We start from the raw sequence: 15,836 nt of genomic DNA, 5'->3' as shown, positions 1-15,836 counted from the left end.
TACTTCCATGCGAGGCTTCCTTCTATTGTGGAAATGACTTGGATCCTTCAAAATTAGGTAGTTGAAGTGGTCCACACCCTATGATTAGCAAAATGAGTGCCATGACTACCATGGAATGATGTGCTTGGGTAGATGGCGATCCGGTTTTTCTTGGCGCAACATGATATTATGTTATAATCTCATAGTGTGATGCCTAGAGATTGGGCTTCTTCATGGTGGATATGTCAACCAAGGTAAGATTGTGTGTCAAAGTAGAGGTTGCATGCATTGAAGCTTTTGGAGGCACTTGCAAAGTCAAGGGTTTCTAGGCGATGGATCGTGGTTGGATTATGAGGCTTAGGATGGTGAAAGGCTCGAGATATTCTCTTTCACCAAAGGTACAATAACCATTTTGTAGGGGAGCTCGAGCATTTCGCCGTTGTTCTTCGCTAGTTGACTATGCAATCAATGGTCATGATCCATTCCCTTCCGAGGATGATGCTTTCTCTCATTGTATCTGTGGAAAATATAAAACTTGTAAGATGCAGGTTCAGTTCCAACAAAAAAATCCACTTCAAAATAATTGATGGTCATGGATTATAAATTTTTACCGTGGTGAGATGGTTGTTGTGGATGATGTGAGGGGGGTGGGCAGCCTAACAAGAGCCACGTCTCATTAAGACAACATTGTGGTTAGCCTTGGAGTCAACTAGGGCTAGCCACGTAGTTAGGTGGTGTTTCTGGTGAACTTTAGATCAAGGCGAGCAAGTTCCATCATTGTCTCTATTTTTCGGTTGAATCGTGGAGGCCGATTGCATGCATAAAGATGTGTATGCTTAGGGTTGTATGACCTCTTTGGTTCTTTATTTGTTGAGTGTTTGCTTCAAGGCACGCCATTCATTTTTCATTGGTAGCCTCTCATTTCTTCTCCTTTTTCTTGTGGATTTGATAGAGCATGTCCTGGGTGAGAGGTCATAGTAGCGCTCCATAGTAGCACTTCAACTTACTAAATATCCTTCCATCTCAACTCCATGTAAGGTCTCTATCGTTACTGCACCTTGAGGAGCAATTTTTGTGACTCGGTAGGGAGCTTGGCCTCCGTACTTGAGTTTTTGTTTGGTGTTTTTGATACTTTACATAAGTACTATGTCTTCTACTTGATGCACTCATCATCAAACCATTGCTTGCATTGTAGTTTTTTAACCATCAATCCATAAGCGGATCACAGTGTTTGTTAGCTTAGTTACTCAAAGGTAACTAATCTCTCCTTGAGAGGGTTTCCCTTGAGGTTATGCCGTACTACAATTCAAAGGCTTGGAATCAAGTGTTCTATTGGCAAGAAAGGTGAAAGGTGTGCAGGTTGAAAGGTGTGCTGTTGACAAACACCTTGTATTGGTGTGGTAGGCCCATAGAGCAGAGTACATCTTGTGCTTCAATTGCTTCTCAATGCCTCTACCATCTTTTGGTACTTTCGGCTTGGCCATTTGGTTGTGAGTAGCAAGGAAGTCTTGGAGCAAGCACTCCATCACTTCGTTTATAAAATGTGTATTGCGATCACTCGCACTACTCCCCTCTTAGTGATTATGTAACTGCATTTAGTGTCTACTATCAAGGTCACATGAGGGAAGCCCACGTTGTGCTCCCTTGGCTGTGCCAACATGCATCCATTGGCATTTGTTTGTCCATTCGAAGGCAGTAGCTTATACAATGGTTTGGCATATATAGCATACAAGAAGATAAATCTTCTATAATATCATACGTGTCCCATGAATCTCTACACCCCCTTGTAGTTGATGGATGGTGGTAACTCTAAGATCACATGGAACTTATTCTCATCAATCGAGATGCGATTCTTAGAGATAATATCATTGTGTTTGACCTAGAATTGACATTTAAGTGGATTCAATGAGATGTGGCAAAGTCTACATCTCTCAAAGACTAGTTGAAGATGAGCAAGATGCTCCTTCGACTTTGATTGCATGCATAGGTCATCAATGACTATCTCCAGGATCTTCCAAAGGAGATCCTTGAAAACTATACACATCAAGCGTTGGAAGGTGGCAGGATCATTGGTCAAGCGAAATGGCATGTTGTGATAGGCATAGGTTTCCCATTTTGTAGCAAATGTTGACTTGTATTGATCTAGGTTGGTTGTAGCCTAAGAAGCTATAATCTTGTGCCCTCTGGTGACTTGTTCTAACATGTGGTCGCTCTGCAAGGAAAGGATAATGATTGTAAACTATGGTGTCATTAACTTTTTTGAGGTTAACATACACTTTAAGCTTTGCGTTCTTTTTGGTAACGATCGCTATCATTGACACCCACTTCATGTGCTGGATTTCGTATTAAATCTTGCATCAATGAGCTTGTTAGCTCTTCTTTATATGTACTTGGGATTCATGTGATAGGCTCTCTATTTGGATGGTTTTATGTCTTCATGTGGTCATTAGGCGATTTTGACAATAAATTGCACACCAAACTATATCTCTTCATGGAAACAGATGTGGGTGTCCTGCTTGAGGTGATGTGGCTAGGACTAGCCTTAAGGTTACCCTTGGGGCTTGCCTTGCCACCATTGGCCTAAATAAAGAATTCAGCCTAAATAAAGAATTCAGCCTAAATAAAGAATTCTCTGCCAATTCATCCATGCTCATGTCCTTCTTGACTACGAATCTAGCAGGCATCATTGGTCGATGAGGCTTTGGATGATGCATCCCCTATCTCTTGGTTTAGGTGGATGACTTCTACATCCTTGCCTTGCAAATTGTCTATTACTAAATCTATTACCAGCACTCATCAAAGATGTAGTGCCTAGACCTATAGAGATGGTCATGAAGCCTCTTGCTCAAAGATAAAATAATCACAATGAGTGATAAACCATCTAGCCTTTCATCATGGATACTGCATCTCATATGGAGATACTTAGTTCTGGCAATATAAATAAGCTTGCATTGTTTCTTTCTCCACCTGCTTGAGGTTATATACATGTGCAATGGGACTCCATCTACCTCTAGTGGGCAAGAACCCCACAATGAAAAAGTGTATCAAGACCTCATAGCCAGCCTTTTCAAGTGGGTTTAGAGATCTATACCAAAACTGGCCTACTTTACCTATAAATTCCAAATTAATAGATCTCGGTGGATCATTAATCCATCCCATGGCCTCATAAATTTGATCAAGCTTTAGGATCTCCATTTCATCAAATTTGGTCATCATCCTTGAGATCTGGATTGGCTTGGTTTTTCCCAACTTTGAGTCTCTAGGTGCTGCATCTCAAAAGGAGATACTTAGTTTTAGAAATTTAATTTCACATTGTTCCTCCCTTTACATGCTTGAGGTTATATATATGTGCAATGGGGCTCCATCTAGCTCCAGTGGGAAAGAATCCTACAATGAAAGTGTGTCCCAAGACCTCATTAGCTAGCCCTTTCAAGTGGGTTTAGAGATCTATACCAATTGCGTGCTTTGCCTTCAAGGAAAACTCCAGATGACAAATCTTGGTGGGATCATCAATCCATCCCATGGCCTCACAAATTTGATCAAACTTTTCTAGTAGGTGCTGAATAGGATCTCTAGTTCCAAAAAAACAGGTCATCATCCTTGAGATGTGGATTAGCTTGGTTTTGCCCAGCTCTTAGCCTCTAGGTACTATGTTGGTTGCAATCCCCTTCCCATTTCAAATGTCATCCTTTGCATATCTGTTGTATATTCATGTGGCGATGGAATGTAAGGAGGTGGTTGCAAAGACCCTATGCTTCAAGATACAAGATCTCTTGTCTTATGGAATTGGCTTGTATGGTTTATAGTGGCACTTATCCTTTGGGTCCTGGCTTTTTAGTAGTAAGAACACTTATGTGAATGCCCTTTTGGATCCCTTTGATTTGAGGTAGTTTCGAACATAAGCTCTTTCCCCTTCCCCACGTTCTCTCTTCCTCATCCAAAAATAGACAAAAACTACTTGGTTCCATGGTAAAGGTGCTTCTATAAAGCTCCTATGGAGAGCGAGACTCCTACTTGCATTGTGTGTTCTTGATGTTGGGTGTACTATGGAACACTTGCCCTTGGTGGTACAACAAAAGAGACATGTCCCAATTGCCATAGCTGAGTTGTTGGGCTTCTTGTCCGTTATGGTCCACTTGGGATAAACCCACTCAAGATTGATACACAAAAGTTTGAAACATGGTTTGAATGCATCCTTTGGGAAACGAAGCTTGCAGTTCCTAGTCTTGCGGCTTCTTCACTGCAGTTTCGCCTAAAGATAGGGTGGTTGAATGCTTTCTTCATAAAATTTAGGGTGGTGTCTATAGAGCAAGTTGGTGAATTCAGAGCCCAGCCCAAAGTATCTTTGTTGGTGACTCATGTTTCTAGGTGTTTTATTGTTCCTCCACTCACGTTTGTGTTTTGTTAGCTCTTTTCTGTCTAAAGCTCCTCACTTGAGATGAATCCAAAGTGGTCTATCCTTTAACAGGGGAGAATTGTTCTGACTATGTTGGTTACTTGTTGGGATCAAAGGCTTAGTGGATTTAAGGGAGTGTGATTTGATGCATTACAACTGACTATATTATTATTCCAACTTTTAGTCTAGATTGGAGGTCCTTATTAACCCTTTGGTGCAAGTATAAAAATGATTTCAGACACGATTGTTTTTTTAGCTTTTTCAAAGCTCACGTATGTAGGTTCATGTTTGCAGGATCTTGCCTCTTGGCTCACATCCAAAGGCTCATGTATCCAGGTTCATGCCTCTAAACTCGCATCCCTAGGTTTACATATAAAAATTCACATATGTAGGTTCATGTCTAAAGGCTCACATGTCCAAAATCAGGTCTCTAGACATATCTCTAGGGTCACATCTCTAAGCTCATATCTTTTTTATATGAGCTCGGCTTGCATACTTTCCTTTTATGAAATAAGCCTACGTGGGATACAAAATTGTAGGAAATGGAACTATGACAAGTTTATGTGCACTTATTGGGTAATAATTATACTTTTCCTAATAATTATGAAGGACAAGAATTTTCCTTGGAGTTTGTAACTGGTGAAAATTGTATGATAAAGGGCATGAGTAGGTATGTCCATATAAGTCTTTATTTTATAGTAATAACTGGTTCATATAATGTTAGTTACACCGACCTCTAGACTCACGTGTCTAGGCTCACGTGTCCAAACATCATGATGGCGCATGTGTCCAGCTCAAACCTCACGTATCTAGGTTCATGTCTATGGGCTCAAGTGTCCACACTATGTCTTTTTACATGAGATTATGGGCTCATGTCCCCTACCTGTGTAAGAGCTAGTTTTTGGGACTTGATTTGGGGTGTGACTAATAGTCCTAATCTTGATAAATGGTTGTTATGTAAGTAATTAAATGTTTTTAATTTTTTTTAATGGATTGACATATTTCTAAGCAACCAATTCAAAGAATGCATGAAAAAAGTTAAACAAAGTCTATAATCCCACTCTAATTCATCCTAATGGAGCTTAATGCTCATATTTTTAGAGTGGATTCCACTCCTAATCTCTATTACTAATCTATTCCTTGGCTCAAAGCATTGAAATCTAAGCCTGTTTGGCTCCAATTTTATGTAAATCATCAATGTACCAAGGTCTTACTCTTCTAATAGATGAAACGAAAATGCCCTAATGCAAGTGAACTTCAAATCAAAATCAAACAGACAACTAAACATTTCCAATGACTTCAAACCGTATGTTTTTCGAGTGTAATCTCCTAATCAACATCGGGCAATATTGGATAATCCCAATAGCTTGGAATGGATGGATAAACAAAATTAAGCTCTAGGCTAATCCCCGACAAACGATGCCAAATATATTCAAGCCAAGATCTTACCTTAGCCTTTCCAAAGCATGTTTTGTTTGGTCTTGCCTTAGAGCCACAAATTCTAACTTCCCTATGCGGGTGTGCTAGCTCGTTCACAACGTCACCATCCTCACTCCGTTTTCATACACCAAAATGATCCTTTTCCAAAGAGTGAAGGAAGAGATCTCTATGCCTAGATGGAGGTAATAAGAGATGGTCCTTTACGATGGTTCTCTCCCACAAAAGGCAGAGAACGAAGGGGAAGCTAATGTAAGAAGGACACCTATAATCAAACCTATCTAGCATGCATCCATCAAGTAAGCAAGATTCAATAGCATACAAGCAAGCAAGAAGAGAAGAGCTCACAAGTAAACTATATTGCAAGGGAATGATTATCTCTTGCTTATTGTAAAAAATGGCACATATACAAAAAAAAAAAGACTAGCTTTCACACCAGGTGAACCAAACTTAAAAATGATCTGACCTCTATAACTAGTCTTAAGAAATTGTGTACACTTAGTCCTTAAACTTAGTTTCAGGACTAGTGTACACTGAGTCCTCAGACTTAAAAATGATCCGACCTCTATTACTAGTCTTAAGAAATTGTGTAACAACACTAAGTCCTTAGACTTCCCCTATTTGACATTAACCAAGTGGTAAGGCCACTTTATATGTACCGATGTCGTCTTACAAAGAATAAGTACCCATTTACACTAGTAAGATGGCAAAGCACCTTAGATAAGTCGACAGTTGAAACCATGTTAACCTAGAGACTGGTTTGAGAGAGAGAGAGAGAGAGAGAGAGAGAGAGAGAGAGAGAGAGAGAGAGAGAGAGAGATCTATTAACATCTACAAAAGACCAAAAGATCTATGAGACCAAAAGTATTAAAATGTGTCCATGAAGTGACAAAATCATGGAAAAAAACATGATTAACCACTAGAGTTAAGAGAAGAAACAACAGCCTTGTAAGTGCCACTATATAATGGTATAATGTGAGGGGTTCCAAGTGGATCCTCGACATCTATAAGTGTATAGAGGCTCTCCACATCCATTGCTTGTGGAGGGGCACTCATGTATCTTTGAAGAGAGAGAGAGAGAGAGAGAGAGAGAGAGAGAGAGAGAGAGAGAGAGAGAGAGAGAGAGAGAGAGAGAGAGAGAGAGTTATCATCTACAAAACACACCATGCTTTTACAACACTCGGAATAGGAACCTGAGGGTAGTAAAAAGACAATAGCAGATTCCATCTGTTTCAAAATCAAGTCACCATGGGGGCCGCAAAACAATAGACCTTATATGGAAGAGGAGGAGGTGGAAGATTTGGACAAAGAGGAGCTAGGCTGATATGCTATTATTGCAGCATGCCTGGGCATAGGCAAAATGACTGTCCCATACGATGTCATCTCAGTAGTAGGAGCTGTAAGAAGTAAGACCACAAAGGGAAGCATATCCTGCTGGAGCTGATGCAGTAGCAACAGTAAACATGGTGAAGGTGGATGAATGAACAATGAAGCACCAAGAGAAGCCACCAATAATAATGACAGTGACAAGGTCGCAAGGATCTATCAACACAAAATGACAGACAAGAATGCTGATCCGAAAGAAAAGTAGAAGCTAGAACAGTGGGTAGGGCAGTAGAGGGTCTGAGAACAAATCACAAAGCTTGTGTGCAGAACGTACAAGGGATGGTACGGAAAATGCAGAAAAGCCTACTCCTGAATGAGCATGATGACACTAATCTGGGCAGGACAAGCCTGGTCAGGAAGAGATAAGACATTGCAGAGAGCAGGCAAAAAGCCACTAGGCAGTGTAAAGATGACTCACACGAAGGGGTGCAGGAGTACCAACAACTAGATCCTACAATAGCCAGGAGTAGAAAAATCACCCTACAAAAGAAATCAAAAAAGAATCTGGAGCAAGTCTGGATAGAAGAATTGATAGGGGAAGGTCAGGGAAGAGAAGAAGAAGCCAATAAGGAAGAAGAAAAGATAAATAGAAGCCAAACTATGATGAGTCAACACTGAAGAAGAATATGACCTATGAGAAGATCTTAACAAAATGAAGCTGACTATAATACTAGATCAAATTTTGAATTTGGTACCCAACTACACCCAAAAGTTGCTCCAAACCATAGTGCCAAACGAAAAGTTAGTGTGCAAGTGCCCGTTCAAGAAATGGAGAGTTTGGCTGCAGAGTGTAGGAATATAGAAACTATTCAGGACTATGACACAGTAATTCCTGATAAAAAATAAGAGGGCAGACAGTGTCATGAGTCATCTCCTAAATGGGGGATCTGGAGTCTACATAATATCAGATAGTAGCGAAGAAGCTACAAATCATAGAAATGTAGCGTGCTCCATTCCAGATTAGAATGATTGATCAAAGGAGCGTTCGGCCAATCAGAACTATCAGAGGAGAGTAGATTGAAGTGGCAGAATGTATGTTCGATGTTGTATTCATAGTTCTGAAGATGACTGAGATCTCAGGAGCATAGCATGTGTTGTTGGGAAGACCGTGGCTCAGGAGTGGAAAAATAAAACATAATTGGGAAACTAATAGGATTACAATCCAGAAAGGAAAGAAGAAGGTATACATCTCGGTTGCAGGAAAGGACAAGATAAGTTTGGCCAACCAACCATTGCATGCACAAGGACTTGAAAGGAGTGGAAGATGATGAAGAAGAGCAGATCCTGAGACAGAGTCCTGACTTGCTGTCACTCTTCGAAGTGGACATAGAACAGATTGTTCAAAGGTATGCTCTAGAAGTCTTTGTCACTCAACTTGAGGTGCTAATGAATGAAGGAAATCAAAAAGAAAAGAATGGGGGAGAAGATAAAGAAAGTCAAGACAATCAGAACGAGATAACAGAGGTACACGCATAGCAAGAAAAGGCCATGTTTGTTCTCAACAAGCAGCAAGGAAGAAGAGAAAATGAAGAGACATAACATCAAAGTGCAAGAAGATAAACTTGAAGAGATAAACCTAGGAGATGACAGTCAAAGTCGTTGCAAAACTAAGTCTAGAATTTAGGGAAAAACTTATGGAGCTATTGACATCCTACAAAGATGTATTTGCTTCTTGGAACTACGATGATATAAAGGGAATTGATCCCAGCTTCTATCAACACAAAATTAATTTGAAGAAGGATGCAATTCCAATAAGGGAGAGTAGGTACATGATAAATCCTAACTACTCCAAGCAAGTCAAGGAAGAGATAGACAAGCTATTAAGAGTGGGATTCATCTACTCCTCGATAGACATAGCAGACTCAATGTCACCTATAGTCATTGTCCCCAAGAAGAATAGGAAGCTCAGAGTCTATATAGACTACAAGACGTTGAATGCCTCTACAATATCCGATCCATTCTCTCGACCATTCATAGACTCACTCTTGGATGATGTAGCAAGACATGAGATAAATTCATTTCTAGATGGATTGAACGGTTACAATCAAGTGTGTATGAATCCAGAAGATAAAGAGAAAACAACATTTTGTGGCCAAATGGGGAGCTTTGACCTTTAATAAGATGACCTTTAGACTAAAGAATGTTCTAGCTACATTCTAGAGAATGGTGCAGGAAATATTCTATGAATATTTGACCACCTTTAGTGTGTTAGTGTGTTTAGGAAAAAAGAAGACCACATAAAGCACTTAATGATGTGTCTAGAAAAATGCAAAGTAGCCAAACTAAGTCTTAACCCAGCTAAGTGTGCCTTTATAGTCACAAGTGGACCCTTGTTGGGACACATAGTTTCTACAGAAGGACTAGCAGTGGACCTGACCAACAAAAGTCGAAATCCACCTAGGAATAACAAGGAGTTAGCCAGATTCTTGGGATTAATCAAGTGGCACAACACGTTCATGAGATTTCTGGCAAATTTAGCAATACCTTTGTACAGTCTAACTGTGAAGGATGTGGACTATGTCTGGTTAGGAGCATGTCAGGAAGCATTCCAGAATCTGAAAAACAGATGATATTGCTGCAAGAGTTTGAGTTCACCACCATCATTAAACACACCCCAAGAAATAAACATGCAGTGGCAAATTTCTTGTCCAAGTTGGAGTCAGGAGAAGCTCCAGATGATGGGATGGAGGATGATTTTTCGAATGCACACCTCTTCATCAACCAAGTTAGTATGATGAAATGTTGCAATTTCTCTCTGACTTGTCTTTTTTGGAGTATATGTCAAGAGATCAAAGGAAAAAGCTGACCCCCTGGAGAAGGTCATTCATGGTGGTGGCAGGATAGTTATACAAAATGGGCATAGATCAAATTCTAAGAATGTGTGTTCCTAAACATGAACATCAAGCTATGCTGGTAGAGGCACATTAAGGTAATCCTTCGCCAACTCTTCTTCTTTCTCCCAGGTGGCGTCTTCTAGAGGGAAGAACTTCCACTTTACTAAGAATTCTCTGAGGACTCTACTCTTAAGAATCTTTTTCCGAACGTCAAGGATTTCCTCAGGTTGGAGTACCATCTGGCCTTGAGTCAGAGAGATCAATTGCTCATCAAGCACGTGATTCGGGCTAGGTACATACTTCTTAAGCAAACTGACATGGAATACATCATGTACCTTGAGATGGGGAGGCAGAAGAAGTTTGTAGGCTAGATCGCCCACTTTCTTTATGATAGCATACCCAAAAAAACCTTACTGATCAAATTTACAATGATAAACCAGCTTTAACATTTTAGGTAGCCACAAATGCAACTCGGAACCACCAATCATGCCTTGAACTATCTACAAATAAACTAGAAAATGTCAAGCTTACTTGAATGCGTTTAAGCCCGGCACAACAATGCCTTGGTCAGGGTCTTCCCGTAAATCCAACAAAAATGCTTTGACTCTGTAATGCTTGAGGCCACGGCACCTCCCCTCTTGGACTCGTTTCCTGGAGTGCCTTAATCTCATTCACTTACCTAGTAGATACTCCTTGCCCCACTCTCTCACTCTATAATGCAATTACCCAAACAAAGCTTAACCTGACCCACCCACTCTCATGCACTTTCTCACTCTATCACTTTGTTGTTTTAGGACTCACTCTGTTAACTTTCACTCACACACTGAGCTTTTCCTTATTTACTCACCCACACACTTAGTTTTTCCTTACTTACCTTTTGTGGGAGAGAACCATCGTAAAGGACCATCTCTTATTACCTCCATCTAGGCATAGAGATCTCTTCCTTCACTCTTTGGCAAAGGATCATTTTTGGTGTATGAAAATGGAGTGCGGATGTGACGATGTTAACGAGCAAGCACACCCGCATAGGGAAGTTAGAATTCATGGCTCTAAGGCAAGAGACCAAATGACACATGCTTTGGAAAGGCTAAGGTAAGATCTTGGCTTGAATATATTTGGCATCGTTTGTTGGGGATTAGCCTAGAGCTTAACTTTGTTTATCCATCCATTCTAAGCTATTGGGATTATCCAATATTGCCCGATGTTGATTAGGAGATTACACTCGAAAAACATACGGTTTGGAGTCATTGGAAATGTTTAGTTGTCTGTTTGATTTTGATTTGAAGTTCACTTGCATTAGGGCATTTTCGTTTCATCTATTAGAAGAGTAAGACCTTGGTACATTGATGATTTACATAAAATTGGAGCCTAAGAGGCTTAGATTTCAATGCTTTGAGCCAAGGAATAGATTAGCAATAGAGATTAGGAGTGGAATCCACTCTAAAAACATGAGCATTAAACTCCATTAGGATGAATTAGAGTGGGATTATAGACTTTGTTTAATTTTTTTCACGCATTCTTTGAATTGGTAGCTTAGAAATATGTCAATCCATAAAAAAAAATAAAAAACATTTAATTACTTACATAACAACCATTTATCAAGATTAGGACTATTAGTCACACACCATCAAGTCCCAAAAACTAGCTCTCACAGAGGACGGGGACATGAGCTCATAATCTCATGTAAAAAGACAAAGTGTGGACACTTGAGCCCATAGACATGAACTTAGACACGTGAGGTTTGGGTTGGACACATACGCCATGATGTTTGGACACGTGAGCCTAGACATGTGAGTCTAGACACGTGAGTCTAGAGGTGGGTGTAACTAACATTATACGAACCAGTTATTACTGTAAAATAAAAACTTGTATGGAAATACCTACGCATGTCCTTGGAAGATTTTCCTATCACACAATTTGCACCAGTTACAAACTCCAAGGAAAATTCTTGTCCTTTATAATTATTAGGAAAAGTGTAATTTTTACCCAATAAGTGCACATAAACCTGTCATAGGACCATTTCCTACAATTTTGTATCCCACGTAGGCTTATTTCATAAAAGGAAAGTACGCAAGCCGAGCTCATATAAAAAAGATATGAACTTAGAGATGTGACCCTATAGATATGTCTAGAGACCTGATTTTGGAGCCTTTAGACATGAACCTAGATATGTGAATTTTTATATGTAAACCTAGAGACGCGAGTCTAGAGGCATGAACCTGGATACATGAGCCTTTGGATGTGAGCCAAGAGGCAAGATCCTACAAACATGAACCTACATACGTGAGCTTTGAAAAAGTTAAAAAATAATCGTGTCTGAAATCATTTTTATACTTGCACCAAAAGGGTTAATAAGGACCTCCAATGTAGACTAAAAGTTGGAAATAATAATATAGTCAATTGTAATGCATCAAATCACACTCCCTTAAACCCACTAAGCCTTTGATCCCAACAAGCGACCAACATAGTCAGAAGAATTCTCCCCTGTTAAGAAGGATAGACCACTATCTCCAGTGAGGAGCTTTAGAAAGAAATGAGCTAACAAAACACAAACGTGAGTGGAGGAACAATGAAACACTTGGAAACACGAGTCACCAAAACAACGATACTTTGGGCTGGGCTCTCTGAATTCACCAACTTGCTCTATAAACATCACCCTAAATTTTATGAAGAAAGCATTCAACCACCCTATCTTTAGGCGAAGGTGTAGTGAAGAAGCGGCAAGACTAGGAACTGCAAGCTTCGTTTCCCAAAGGATGCATTCAAACCATGTTTCAAAATTTTGTGTATCGATCTTGAGTGGATTTATCCCAAGTGGACCATAACGGACAAGAAGCCCAATAACTCAGCTATGGCAATTGGGACATGTCTTTTTTGTTGTACCACCAAGGACAAGTGTTCCATAGTACACCCAACATCAAGAACACACAATGCAAGTAGGAGTCTCGCTCTCCATATCTCGCTCTCCATAGGAGCTTTATAGAGCACCTTTACCATGGAACCAAGTAGTTTTTGTCTATTTTTGGACGAGGAAGAGAGAATGTGGGGAAGGGGAAAGAGCTTATAATCGAAACTACCTCAAATCAAAGGGATCCAAAAGGGCATTCACATACGTGTTCTTACTTACACAACGAGCTTGTAGCCTGAAAATCCAGGACCCAAAGGATAAGTGCCATTATAAACCATACAAGCCAATTCCATAAGACAAGAGATCTTGTATCTTGAAGCATAGGGTCTCTTGCATCCACCTCCTTACATTCCATCGCCACATGAATATACAACAGATATGCAAAGGATGACGTTTGAAATGGGAAGGGGGTTGCAACCAACATAGTACCGGGGTTGCAACCAACATAGTACCTACAGGCTCACAGCTGGGCAAAACCAAGCTAATCCACATCTCAAGGATGATGACCAGTTTTTTTGGAACTAGAGATCCTATTCAGCACCTACTAGAAAAGTTTGATCAAATTTGTGAGGCCATGGGATGGATTGATGATCCCACCAAGATTTGTCATTTGGAGTTTTCCTTGAAGGCAAAGCACGCAACTGGTATAGATCTCTAAACCCACTTGAAAGGGCCAGCTAATGAGGTCTTGGGACACACTTTCATTGTAGGATTCTTGCCCAGTGGAGCTAGATGGATCCCCATTGCACATATATATAACCTCAAGCATGTAATGGGAGAAACAACGTGAAATTAAATTTCTAGAACAAAGTATCTCCTTTTGAGATGCAGCACCTAGAGACTCAGAGTTGGGAAAAACCAAGGCAATCCAGATCTCAAGGATGGTGACCAAATTTGATGAAAATGGAGATCCTATTTAGTACACCTAGAAAAGCTTGATCAAATTTATGAGGCCATGGGATGGATTAATGATCCACCAAGATCTATTAATTTGGAATTTATAGGTAAAGTAGGCCAGTGGTATAGATCTCTAAACCCACTTGAATAGGCTGGTTATGAGGTCTTGATACACACTTTCGGATTCTTGCCCCCATTAGAGCTAGATGGAGTCCCATTGCACATATATATAGCCTCAAGCAGGTGGAGGGAGTAACAATGCGAGCTTATTTATATTGCCAGAACTAAGTATGTCCATATGAGATGCAGTATCCATGATGAAAGGTTGGATGGTTTATCACTCATTGATTATTTTATCTTTGAGCAAGAGGCTTCATGACCATCTCTGTAGGTCTAGGCACTACATATTTGATGAGTGCTGGTAATAGATTTAGTAGTAGAGAATCTACAAGACAAGGATATAGAAGTCATCCACCTAAACCAAGAGATAGGGGATGCATCATCCAAAGCCTCATCGACCAATGATGCCTAACTAGCACCAGCTAGATTCGTAGTCAAGAAGGACACGAGCATGGATGAGTTGGCAAGGAATTTTTTATTTAGGCCAATGGTGGCAAGGCAATCCCCAAGGGTAACCTTAAGGCTAGTCCCAGCCACATCACTTCAAGTAGGCCACCCACATCTATTTCCATGAAGAGATATAGTTTGGTGTGCAATTTATTGTCAAAATCGCCTAATGACCACATGTCCCATAACAAAAATGGTACATGCATTGCCAAAAAACCTTACTGATCAAATTTACAATCACAAACCAGCTTTAACATTTTAGCTAACCACAAATGCAACTCGCTTTATGCCTTGAACTATCTACAATAAACTAGAAAATGTCAAGCTTACCTTAATGTGTTTAAGCCAGGCACAACAATGCCTTCGTCAGGGTCTTCTTGTAAATCCAACAAAATTGCTTTGACTCTTTAGTAATGCTCAAGGCCACGGCACCTCCCCTCTTGGACTCATTTCCTGTAGTGCCTCAATCTCATTCACTTACCTAGTAGACACTCCTTGCCCCACTCTCACTCTATAATGCAATTACCCAAACAAAGCTTAACACTAACCCACCCACTCTCATGCACTTTCTCACTCTATCACTTTGTTGTTAGGACTCACTTTGTTAACTTTCACTCACACACTGAGAGGAGAACCATCGTAAAGGACCATCTCTTATTACCTCCATCTAGGCTAGAGATCCCTTCCTTCACTCTTTGGCAAAGGATCATTTTGGTGTATGAAAACGAAGTGAGGATGTGACGATGTGAACGAGCTAGCACACTTGCATAGGGAAGTTAGAATTTGTGGCTCTAAGGCAAGACAAAACGACACATGCTTTGGAAAGGCTGAGGTAAGATCTTGGCTTGAATATATTTGGCATCATTTGTTGGGGATTAGCCTGGAGCTTAACTTTGTTTATCCATCCATTCCAAGCTATTGGGATTATCCAATATTGCTCGATGTTGATTAGGAGATTACACTCAAAAAACATACGGCTTGGAGTCATTGGAAATGTTTAGTTGTCTGTTTGATTTTGATTTGAAGTTCACTTGCATTAGGGCATTTTCGTTTCATATATTAGAAGAGTAAAACCTTCGTACACTGATGATTTACATAAAATTAGAGCCTAAGAGGCTTAGATTTCAATGCTTTGAGCCAAGGAATAGATTAGCAATAGAGATTAGGAGTGGAATCCACTCTAATACATGAGCATTAAGCTCCATTAGGATGAATTAGAGTGGGATTATAGACTTTGTTTAATTTTTTTCATGCATTCTTTGAATTGAAAGCTTAGAAATATGTCAATCCATTAAAAAAATAAAAAACATTTAATTACTTACATAACAACCATTTATCAAGATTAGGACTATTAGTCACACACCATCAAGTCCCAAAAACTAGCTCTCACAGAGGACGGGGACATGAGCCCATAATCTCATGTAAAAAGACA

Source organism: Cibotium barometz, chromosome 36 (assembly GCF_041138505.1).
Source record: "Cibotium barometz isolate CiBa-2024 chromosome 36, ASM4113850v1, whole genome shotgun sequence".
Lineage (NCBI taxonomy): Eukaryota > Viridiplantae > Streptophyta > Polypodiopsida > Cyatheales > Cibotiaceae > Cibotium > Cibotium barometz.
The sequence above is the reverse complement of the archived record's forward strand: the minus strand, read 5'-3'. Positions refer to the sequence as shown.